The sequence below is a fragment of the Ammodytes marinus genome, assembly GCF_949987685.1.
Source record: "Ammodytes marinus genome assembly, contig: scaffold_109, whole genome shotgun sequence".
In the NCBI taxonomy this organism is placed as follows: Eukaryota; Metazoa; Chordata; class Actinopteri; order Uranoscopiformes; family Ammodytidae; genus Ammodytes; species Ammodytes marinus.
In genome coordinates this window covers 122,845-132,500 of record NW_027648054.1, presented here as the reverse complement: position 1 = coordinate 132,500, position 9,656 = coordinate 122,845, and the positions used below count along the sequence as shown (strand labels likewise).

At 42.5% G+C, this 9,656-nt stretch overlaps 1 long non-coding RNA gene across 1 annotated transcript in view; it reads right to left on the bottom strand.

Moving 5' to 3' along the window:
* The window catches only part of LOC307271131, a 902-nt gene extending 583 nt beyond the window's left edge, over nt 1–319 (bottom strand). The window contains exons 1-2 of the long non-coding RNA XR_013845589.1: nt 272–319; nt 1–136 (exon numbers count right to left, since the gene is read on the bottom strand). The exon at nt 1–136 is cut by the window's left edge and continues 11 nt beyond it. This is a non-coding gene — a long non-coding RNA (uncharacterized lncRNA). The remainder of the gene's footprint in view (nt 137–271) is intronic.
* Nucleotides 320–9,656: the final 9,337 nt, after the last annotated feature.

Sequence of the window (9,656 nt, the reverse complement as noted above, 5' to 3'; positions counted from 1 at the left end):
TGGTCCTTTTCAGCATTGGCACGAAATATGATTGCTCACTGGAATGAGCTTTTAGAGAATCAGGATCGTCAGTTTCATCAACTAAAGTTGAATCTGAATGGTACTGGGGTCCTGAAGAATCTGATTCACTATCCAGCTGGTGATAAATGTATGTCAATGTATTGTTATCCACTTTTCTTGACATCGTTTGGAAAAGATAAAAAGTGAAACACTTGTGAATCATATAATGGCATCCACAGTATCTATGTAAATTCATGTTTACTTTCCTTACCTTTTCTGGAGCAACTTCCATGGAATCATCACTGTCAGAATAATCCACAAGGGAAGTTACTTGGGAAGTAAACACCTGAACATACAGAAAATAATCAATTTGTGAGCAAGCATGACTTGACCCTTGTTACATTTGACCTGCTCAGGAAGTTTGACAGGCTTTTTCTCAATTAAGTAAAATCAATTTTAGTTATTACACTGCTCCTGTACTAACCCCCGGTTAGTATTTCTGACTGGAATACTTTTGAAAAATGAGATGTCAACATCCTCCTGAATTGCTAATTTACTGAACAATCCGAGTTTACGACTGCATGGGGTAGTTCGTGAACAAACATGATGACTTTGAAAATCCGGAATGTAACACAGTTTCAGGAAGCAGTGTCATCCCTTCGCTATTACCTGTGTCCCAACATTATCCGCAAAATCGGACTCGGTAGGTGAAGTGTCTTCTGCAGCAGGGAGCTTCTTGGTCTCTACTTCCACTGCAGGAAACGGACTGATCGGCACCTGGAATATGAGATCAAAACACAATGTATTCAGAGGAAACCGATATAAAGCACTTTATTTTGATCGTTTTACGGTAAACACGTTAATTCATGTGAAAACGGTTGCTGAACAGCACAGAACCTAAAACCAAGCACATGACATGATCCCATGTAGAGGTATCAGCACATCTCAGGACAAATACAAGAGGATGCAGTGGATATTTTCAAAATACCCTTGTCAATCTTGCACCTGCTCAGGAAGCTTCAAATTGCATATCTAGAAACTTGAGTTTAGATATTGACAAGTGTTTTCTTAATGAAGTAAAATCAAATTCACCTAGATAAAAACGGGAGGGCCCCATAAGGCAAGACTAGAAAAGAGTGTGTAACACTGGCTTCCTGAAAGGGAACTTTGAAAAAAGATATTTCAGCTCATAGAAGTAGATTCTTTTCAAAATACCCTTGTTAGACTTGCACCTGCTCAGGAAGCTTCAAATTGCATCTCCAGAAATGTGAGTTTAGATATTGAAAGGTGTTTTCTTAATGAAGTTAAAACAATTTCATGTAGATAAAAACGGGAGGGCCCCATAAGGCAAGACTAGAAAAGAGTGTGTAACACTGGCCTCCTGACAGGGAACTTGAAAGACAGATTTCAGTGTCAGGGGCCCCACAAGGACAAAACAAGAAATGTACGACAGTGCGATGTTACACTGCTCCTGCACTATATCCCGCTTAGTATTTCTGACTGGAATACTTTTGTAAAATGAGACGTCAACATCCTCCTGAATTGCTAATTTACTGAACAATCTGAGTTTAGGACTGCATGTGGCAGTTCGTGAACAAACATGATGATTGAAAATCCCCCAAGGAATGTAACACAGTTTCAAGAAGCAGTGTCATCACTTCGCTATTACCTGTGTCCCAACATTATCCGCAAAATCGGACTCGGTAGGTGAAGTGTCTTCTGCAGCAGGGAGCTTCTTGGTCTCTACTTCCACTGCAGGAAACGGACTGATCGGCACCTGGAATATGAGATCAAAACACAATGTATTCAGAGAAAACCGATATAAAGCACTTTATTTTGATCGTTTTACGGTAAACACGTTAATTCATGTGAAAACGGTTGCTGAACAGCACAGAACCTAAAACCAAGCACATGACATGATCCCATGTAGAGGTATCAGCACATCTCAGGACAAATACAAGAGGATGCAGTGGATATTTTCAAAATACCCTTGTCAATCTTGCACCTGCTCAGGAAGCTTCAAATTGCATATCTAGAAACTTGAGTTTAGATATTGACAAGTGTTTTCTTAATGAAGTAAAATCAAATTCACCTAGATAAAAACGGGAGGGCCCCATAAGGCAAGACTAGAAAAGAGTGTGTAACACTGGCCTCCTGACAGGGAACTTGAAAGACAGATTTCAGTGTCAGGGGCCCCACAAGGACATAACAAGAAATGTACAACAGTGCGATGTTACACTGCTCCTGCACTATATCCCTCTTAGTATTTCTGACTGGAATACTTTTGTAAAATGAGACGTCAACATCCTCCTGAATTGCTAATTTACTGAACAATCTGAGTTTAGGACTGCATGTGGCAGTTCGTGAACAAACATGATGATTGAAAATCCCCCAAGGAATGTAACACAGTTTCAAGAAGCAGTGTCATCACTTCGCTATTACCTGTGTCCCAACATTATCCGCAAAATCGGACTCGGTAGGTGAAGTGTCTTCTGCAGCAGGGAGCTTCTTGGTCTCTACTTCCACTGCAGGAAACGGACTGATCGGCACCTGGAATATGAGATCAAAACACAATGTATTCAGAGAAAACCGATATAAAGCACTTTATTTTGATCGTTTTACGGTAAACACGTTAATTCATGTGAAAACGGTTGCTGAACAGCACAGAACCTAAAACCAAGCACATGACATGATCCCATGTAGAGGTATCAGCACATCTCAGGACAAATACAAGAGGATGCAGTGGATATTTTCAAAATACCCTTGTCAATCTTGCACCTGCTCAGGAAGCTTCAAATTGCATATCTAGAAACTTGAGTTTAGATATTGACAAGTGTTTTCTTAATGAAGTAAAATCAAATTCACCTAGATAAAAACGGGAGGGCCCCATAAGGCAAGACTAGAAAAGAGTGTGTAACACTGGCTTCCTGAAAGGGAATTTTGAAAAAAGATATTTCAGCTCATAGAAGTAGATTCTTTTCAAAATACCCTTGTTAGACTTGCACCTGCTCAGGAAGCTTCAAATTGCATCTCCAGAAATGTGAGTTTAGATATTGAAAGGTGTTTTCTTAATGAAGTTAAATCAATTTCATGTAGATAAAAACGGGAGGGCCCCATAAGGCAAGACTAGAAAAGAGTGTGTAACACTGGCCTCCTGACAGGGAACTTGAAAGACAGATTTCAGTGTCAGGGGCCCCACAAGGACAAAACAAGAAATGTACGACAGTGCGATGTTACACTGCTCCTGCACTATATCCCGCTTAGTATTTCTGACTGGAATACTTTTGTAAAATGAGACGTCAACATCCTCCTGAATTGCTAATTTACTGAACAATCTGAGTTTAGGACTGCATGTGGCAGTTCGTGAACAAACATGATGATTGAAAATCCCCCAAGGAATGTAACACAGTTTCAAGAAGCAGTGTCATCACTTCGCTATTACCTGTGTCCCAACATTATCCGCAAAATCGGACTCGGTAGGTGAAGTGTCTTCTGCAGCAGGGAGCTTCTTGGTCTCTACTTCCACTGCAGGAAACGGACTGATCGGCACCTGGAATATGAGATCAAAACACAATGTATTCAGAGAAAACCGATATAAAGCACTTTATTTTGATCGTTTTACGGTAAACACGTTAATTCATGTGAAAACGGTTGCTGAACAGCACAGAACCTAAAACCAAGCACATGACATGATCCCATGTAGAGGTATCAGCACATCTCAGGACAAATACAAGAGGATGCAGTGGATATTTTCAAAATACCCTTGTCAATCTTGCACCTGCTCAGGAAGCTTCAAATTGCATATCTAGAAACTTGAGTTTAGATATTGACAAGTGTTTTCTTAATGAAGTAAAATCAAATTCACCTAGATAAAAACGGGAGGGCCCCATAAGGCAAGACTAGAAAAGAGTGTGTAACACTGGCCTCCTGACAGGGAACTTGAAAGACAGATTTCAGTGTCAGGGGCCCCACAAGGACATAACAAGAAATGTACAACAGTGCGATGTTACACTGCTCCTGCACTATATCCCGCTTAGTATTTCTGACTGGAATACTTTTGTAAAATGAGACGTCAACATCCTCCTGAATTGCTAATTTACTGAACAATCTGAGTTTAGGACTGCATGTGGCAGTTCGTGAACAAACATGATGATTGAAAATCCCCCAAGGAATGTAACACAGTTTCAAGAAGCAGTGTCATCACTTCGCTATTACCTGTGTCCCAACATTATCCGCAAAATCGGACTCGGTAGGTGAAGTGTCTTCTGCAGCAGGGAGCTTCTTGGTCTCTACTTGCACTGCAGGAAACGGACTGATCGGCACCTGGAATATGAGATCAAAACACAATGTATTCAGAGGAAACCGATATAAAGCACTTTATTTTGATCGTTTTATGGTAAACACGTTAATTTATGTGAAAACGGTTGCTGAACAGCACAGAACCTAAAACCAAACACATGACATGATCCCATGCAGAGGTATCAGCACATCTCAGGACAAATACAAGAGGATGCAGTGGATATTTTCAAAATACCCTTGTCAATCTTGCACCTGCTCAGGAAGCTTCAAATTGCATATCTAGAAACTTGAGTTTAGATATTGACAAGTGTTTTCTTAATGAAGTAAAATTTTTATTTATTTATTTATTTATTTAACCTTTATTTACCCAGGCAAGCAAATTAAGAACAAAATTCTTATTTTCAAGTGCAGCCTGAAGGGGAAGGGGGAGGGGAGTGCTAAAAGTGAAAACAAGGTTATATATATATTACACTTTTACAAAAATATATAAAATACACTTTAAAAAAATTCAATATAATACAATACAATAAAATAAACAGTTAATCAATAGGGTATGACAAGAAGGGCTACTAGCAGGTGCAGGAGTCAACTAAGATTTTATGCAGATTTAGTTTGAAGACAGAGAGAGAGGTGAAGACAGAAAGTTTAAGGGTGTTTTGAAGGGTGTACCAGTCAAAGGCTGCAGCGAACCGGAAGGCACTGCGTCCAAAGACAGTGCGGACTGTGGGGATGGAGAGGTTGATGAAAGCACTGGACCTTAGATTACGGGCAGGGTGGGAGAGGTGTAGAAGAGAAGAGAGGTAGAGAGGTGTTATGCCGAGAATGGATTTGTAGATGAGCAGAAACCAGTGATGGAGCCGTCTGGTGTGAAGGGAAGTCCAGTCTACCAGGTTGTAGAGGTCACAGTGGTGAGTGGTGAATGGAGCCCCTGTAGCAAAGCGGATGGCAGAATGGTGGAGTGGGTCCAATTTGCTGAGAGTGGAGTGAGATGCAGTTCTGTAGATGGTGTCACAGTAATCAAAAATGGGCAGGATGGTCATTTTGACAAGTGTGTGTTTGGCTGCATGAGTGAAGGAGGCCTTATTGCGGTAAAGGAAGCTCAGACGAGCTTTGACTTTTGATTGTAGGTGCTTGATGTGGGTGGTGAATGAGAGGGATGAATCCAGCCAGAGGCCAAGGTATTTGTAACAAGAAACAAATTCTAGTTCAGAGCCGTCGGCACAGAGGATTTTTGGGACAGAGGTGGGAGCGTGTTTCCGGTCAAAGATAATGCATTTGGTTTTTTTGGTGTTGAGGAGAAGATGAAGGCTATGGAAATGCTGTTCTACAGAAGTGAGACTGTGTTGTAGTGTGGCCGCCACAGAGGGGAGAGAAGGGCCCTCTGAGTATATGATGGTGTCATCAGCATATAGGTGGATCTTGGAGTTGCCTGCATTCCTGGTTATATTGTTAATGTAGATGGAGAATAGTGTTGGGCCTAAAATCGAACCCTGTGGCACCCCTTTGGTGATGGTGAGAGGGGCCGATTGGAAGTTATCCGATTTAACTTGCTGGACTCGGTGGATTAAGTAGCTGGCAAACCAATTGCAGGAGTGTGGTGAAAGACCGATGCTGGAAAGCCTCTGTAGGAGGATGGGATGGATGACAGAGTCAAAGGCCTTAGAGAGGTCAATGAAGGCAGCGATGCAGGTCTGCTTGGAGTCCAGAGAGGAAACAATATCATCGAGGACCTTCAGCGTGGCTGTGATGCACCCATGGCCTGGCCGGAACCCAGACTGCAAGTTGGACAGGATGTTGTTGGAGGTTAAGAAGTGGCTAAGCTGTTTATGTACCAGTTTCTCTAAGACCTTAGCCAGGCACGGCAGGATGGAAATAGGCCTATAACAGTTGGGATCAGAGCTGGAACCTCCTTTGAAGAGAGGGAAGACAAGTGCGGATTTCCAGTCTACAGGGAAGATGGACAGTTCCAGAGACATGTTGAAAAGCTGTGTGATGGGGACAGCAATGACAGGAGCAGCAGCTTTTAAAAACATAGGCGCGAGCCCGTCAGAGCCAGCTGACTTGTTGGAGTCCAGTTTGGTGAGATTCTCTAGGACTTCCGCGGTCGTAATGGGTCTGAAGGAGAAAGTGCCAGAGCTGGAGGTTGTAGGTGAAGGTGAAAGTGAAGGAGCAGCAGTGGAGGGCTTAGTAGGGAAAACATGAGCTGAGTTAACAAAATGCTGATTGAAAAGTGAGGCCATATGAGACTTGTCAGTAACAACAATGTCACCAAAGGTCATTGCATCGGGAAGGTGGGGTGAAGTGAGCTTGTTTTCCATGGACTTAACCGTTTTCCAAAACTTCCTGGGGTCAGAGCCGCAGGATGCAAATTTGTCCAGAAAATGAGTGACTTTAGCTTTTCTGACGGCCTGAGTGCTTTTATTTCTGCATTGCCGAAAGGCAAGCCAATCAGCAGGAGACTGGGAGGAACGGGCTTTCTGCCATAAGGTGTTCTTCTGGCGAATTAAAGCAGCCAAATCACTTGAAAACCAGGGCTGAAACGATCCTTGATCCGTAATTTTAAGAGTGGAGCGTGTTTATTGATGATCTGACTGAAAGTTGATTTGAAAAAGGACCAGGCCTCCTCCATAGTAGGGAGAGTATTAATTGTGTCCCAGCTCACTGCAGCAGTGTCGTGGAGAAAGGCTTCCAGGTCAAAGTTCTTCAGGGAACGTTTGGAGACGATCACAGGTGGGCGCTTAGCTGAGGAGGCGGAGCGCATGCAGGCAATAGCACAATGATCACTCAGATCTTGACTGAAAACACCAGATGTATAATTAAAGGGGGCGTTCGTTAGTATAACGTCTATCAGCGTAGCAGATGAAGGAGATTTTAGATTGAGTCTGGTGGGCTCAAATTGCTGAACAACCCGATCTGGGGGGTTAGTCATGTCCCAATTCAAGTCCCCCAATAAAATGAACTCGGAGGAGATGTGTGGGGCCAGAAGTTCACTGAGAATAGTTAAAGAACAAAGTGGGGCAGAGGGTGGTCTGTAGCAGACATCAACAGAGAGAGAGAAATTGTTGCACAGTTTGATCTTTAACACTAGCAGTTCAAGTAGCTTAGGAACAGATTTTGACAGAGCAACAGTACATTGCAGATGATCTTTAACATACAGAGCAACACCACCTCCTTTAGTTGCTCTGTCCTGCCGAAATACATTATAACCCGGGATGAAAATGTCAGGATTGGCAATGCTTTTTTTAAGCCATGATTCAGAAATAGCAAGAACATCAGGTGTAACAGTGTGAACCCAGGATTTCAACAGGTCAAGTTTAGGTAACAGGCTGCGAATGTTAATGTGCAAGAAACCCAAACATGTGCGATCACAGAAATCATTAAATGCCAAATGAGGAAGACCCAGAGCTGTACGTGAACAGAAGTCAGTGAAACTCAGGTCTTTCGAACAGGAGTTTACATTAGAGCATGGATCATTGACAGGCATAGGATTAATAGTAACTACAGGACCAGGGTGAACATGAATATTACCAGACAGAATTAAAAGCAGAATAATCAGAGCCCGACAAAAGGGTGACAGAGAGCCATAGTGGTTCTTTTTTGAGTGTACATTATTGACAGAAGGCAGCAAAGTCATTCTTTGGAGCAGTCTCATTACATGACATGCAATAAGAGGTAAGATAAAATACCTGGTTTCATTAGAAGGAAGACCAAGTAGTCTGGTTAGCAACAAATTTGAGTCTCTTTCGAGTGCAGAGTCACTTGCTGTTACTGGGGTGGGTAATGTTATATGTAAAGGATTGCAGGATTTGTGCTTGAATGAACAGTAGGATGGTGAGATTATGATGAAAAGCACAACAATAGAGTAGAACAGGTGTGCTTCAGCCATGGCAGGGACAAAGGGGAAGAGGTGTGCGTTTCAGCAAGCGACAATGTTAAATCCTAAAATGTGCAGCAATCAGACCAGGAAAATGGATTTCCTGTTAGCAACGAAAACCAGCAGAGGTGAATAGCATCCAGGCAGTGGAGCTAGCAGGCTGACAGGCAGCAGAGTTAATTTGCAGGACAGCAAACAGCAGCAAAAGGCAGCCCAGAGGCGATGCTAGCAGGTTAGCTATAGCAGCATTAGCAAACCAGCAGCAGTGTTAGCAGGATAGCAGCAAGGCATTGGCAGCCTGGCATACAGCAGTGAAGGCAGCTCAGCAGCGGTGTTAGCAGGTTAACATACTAACTCCAGGGTTCTCAACTTTTGGAAATTGTTTAGAGTGAGACAGAAGCGGATTTCCCATGCGAGCGCGCGAGCAACATTTTATTGTGTGTTTTTAACACAAGTTCAGTTCAATATAATTTCTTTGTTTTAGTTAAAATATAGCCTATTGTAGTAATTTTATGATGAAAGTATAACTGGATTAATACCAAATGCCAGACTAGTGAGATGGCTGTAGGCCTAGGGTAGTTGTTCGGGGTAGTTATTTCAGTAAAACTCTTAGTTCAGTTCAGCAAATATGGATACTGGATATTACTGATGCTCGCTGTCGCTTCGAGTGGCAGATTTTGAGGCCTTCAGGATAGGGGTTTTCTGGCTCCCTCTTGAAGCACTGTGGCTCCACACCAGCCATGTAGACCATCATAATGGAGGACAATGTTCCTTCTAGGGCTAGTCTGTTTCTGGTGCTGGTGAAGACCAACCATGGAGAAGACTCTTTCGGTGTCCGCATTTGAATGTGGGAGCACTAAAACCAACTTGGCCCCTCAACTAGTAGGTGAAAGATCGAAAAGCAAGTGAAAAACAAAAGCATTATTAGCTATGTCTTGTGGGCTTCATGAGGGGCCTCTAAGGCCCCCACACACATACAGGAATAAACTTTCTACATGTAAATTATATACTGTTCATAAAACGTAGCTTTCCACCCTGTATCTGTTGCAATGGGCCCCTCCATCATATAACATGGGTCTGCAGACCAATCTTCTGAAATGTTGTTACAGTTGCAGAGTAAAGAGTGCTGCCTGTTTAAGAAAAATAATGTTCCTTCTGCAGCTCAAGATTTGATTTAAATCTAAATTTTCCAGATTGATTTTTCAGATTGATGCATTTTACTTTAAAACTGTACCAATTTTCTTCCAGGGGGGCATGCCCCCGGACCCCCCAACAAGGTACAGGATATCTCCCACAGTATCCCAAAATCCTGTGGGAAACACTGACTCCCTTAATATGTTTATGCCAGTAAACGTATGTATCTTTGCAGAAAAGTCAATGTAACTGACTGGATAGGGAGGGGGGCGGGGGGGCTTTAAGAGTCTGGGCCTATTATCTCATAATCCGTCTATGAACCAACTAGTTTCCACAATCTTTGTAATTT